General features: G+C 57.1%; 1 pseudogene; it reads right to left on the bottom strand.

Annotated features, from left to right (window-relative positions):
- LOC143262127 (large subunit ribosomal RNA) overlaps window positions 1-2,500 on the bottom strand; it is a 6,913-nt pseudogene that overhangs the window by 1,943 nt on the left and 2,470 nt on the right.

Here is a 2,500-nt window from a genome sequence, read left to right on the forward strand (position 1 = left end):
CAGAGATTTTGCCTCCAAATACTGGAGGCAATTTCGTCCTTACCCATCCGACGCGGGACGTCGTAAACTAAAACCTCGGGGTCCCGCTTGGTAGGTAAGGAGACGGACAGACCCGCGCTCCGGAGCTTCTTATTGCCAACGAAGGCTTGCAGGTCCTCCTTTCGGTCGGTCTCGACGACGATGCCACCGGAGTGGATGCGTCGGACCGACTTAATTCGGATCGCCTCCTTCGCTGGTTTAACGAGCGACAGAACAGTAACCTTCGTAACTTCGCTGCTCTGTCCTTTTTCCTTCGGCGGGAAGATTTTTACCACATGCTGCGATTGTGGCCGTCTCCCCGCTTCCGGAGAAGCTCCTTTGCAGTCGACTTTGTTCACATGGGCGTAAGTCGACTGCGCGGCGTTGCAGGCCGTCTTCGGGAGAGTTCCCTTGGACGGCCCAGGTCGCATCGCACTCATTACGGCAGGACGCGCTTTTAGGTCCGCCCTGACCGCGGCGAGCTGCCCTTCGACGAAGCTATTCCGTTGAATAAGCTCCTGGACCAGCTCGTTGAGTGCCTCAACCTCGGCGAGTATCTTTGACCCGGACTCCTTATTGACTTTCGACTCAGGTCGAAAGCAAAAGGTCCGTATTTCGGACACTCGCCTAAAGGCTTCGTCTCTTACGAGATCGAGAGGCCGTACCTTCTGCCCGGAGAACGTCCCCTTCGGTCTCCTGGCCCGGTTTACTGCGGCCTTGCCGGTGGGTGCGCCCGGCTTGGCTCGCTTCGTCTTTTTGGTGACGGTTTGCCAACCGTCACCAGTAGGGTCCTCGACACGCTCGGGTGCCGACTGCACCTTCACGAGTGACGTGTCTCCGACTCGTTCGATTACTTCCACGTTACCGGTGTCCGGCGTACCTTCTACCGTGGGCTCGGTTTTCACCGAGACCGCTCGCGTGGGAGTCACACATCTTTGCAAGATCACACGAGGATTGGCGATATTAATCACCTTCCCGGATCTTGTCTTTCTCACAGACGCGGGGGGACTGACAGCTGCATTTGCAGTTCCCGCGTCTGCGGCGACGGCTTCACTCCGAGTAGGAGCTGGACCCGTCGTCTTTGGACGCTTAGTTTTTTGTTCATTAATTTTGTTCAGACCCATAATGTGTCTTGGTCTTTCATCCAGTGCGCTCCCCGGCCACCACCGACCCGCACAATTTGGAACCCGCCAAAGGCTGAGTTAGGGCTACGCACCGAATATAGTCTGCTGGCTGGGTCGGTTTCCTTACCCAGCCCGCGTCCTCGCCCAGCAGAACCCACTTGCCCGAAGCGTGTGGTCGTTCCAAGCCGATTGACTGGACCAGGGCTGCTTTTCTCGTCCAGCCGCCCATCTAGCCGAAGCAGAGGCCAAAGGTACGTGTTGGGGACGTCTCACCCGCAGGAGAGGGCCCCCTCAGATCCCAGGATCCTCTTTTCCGACGACAAGGGTCGCCACGCACGGCAAACACGTGGGAGACAGCAGTCGGAGAGGCTGCCTCTTCCTCTCCACCACACTTCGTTCAGTTCGCTGCGTATTTAAGAACACGAGCTATCCAGCGGTACCTTTTTCGTGGAGGCTCAAGTGTGGCTAGGGCACGTTTGCCCCTTGCGGCCTGGGTTGCCCAGGGGATTGATTGCATCCCATGTATTCCTGAGCCCAGCGGAGTGTTGTCTAGTGGCGTGTTCCGCCCACGAAAAACGGTCTGAAAAACCGTTTAACGTAAACTGGGGAACTGATGCCACGAGTGACAACAGTTCCCCAGTCGGAAGTCATACAGCACATACAGTGCTGTACAAAGAACACGCCACAGCCCTTATGCTAAATCAGGGCCTCGCCATTATGCGAAGTACTACATGTACGACGCACTGACGGTCTCTAATGCCTTCATCGCCGATACACCCATCGACTCGGCCGATCAACCCTCCTACGCGAGGGCTAGTTCGGGGGTTATCTCCCGCCCTGGGTGGCCACAGACCGCCACCGCCAGTAGATAGGGACAGATGGGAATCTCGTTAATCCATTCATGCGCGTCACTAATTAGATGACGAGGCATTTGGCTACCTTAAGAGAGTCATAGTTACTCCCGCCGTTTACCCGCGCTTTTTTGAATTTCTTCACGTTGACATTCAGAGCACTGGGCAGAAATCACATTGCGTCAACACCCGTGGGGGCCATCGCAATGCTTTGTTTTAATTAGACAGTCGGATTCCCCTAGTCCGTGCCAGTTCTGAGCTGAGCGTTGAATGGCGGCCGAAGAGGACGACCGCACCGATGGGAAACGCCACGGAAGCCTCGCAGCAAGGAAGATCCGCGGGAGGCCAAGGCACGGGACCGAGCTCGGATCCCAGCCACGAGAGCCGTTCACCTCGCCCAGGCCCGGCACGTCAGCCAGACCCGCTTCCCGACCAAGCCCGACACGCCCCGCTCCTCAGAGCCAATCCTTATCCCGAAGTTACGGATCCAATTTGCCGACTTCCCTT

The sequence above is a fragment of the Megalopta genalis genome, unplaced genomic scaffold (assembly GCF_051020955.1).
Source record: "Megalopta genalis isolate 19385.01 unplaced genomic scaffold, iyMegGena1_principal scaffold0091, whole genome shotgun sequence".
NCBI classification, from domain to species: Eukaryota; Metazoa; Arthropoda; class Insecta; order Hymenoptera; family Halictidae; genus Megalopta; species Megalopta genalis.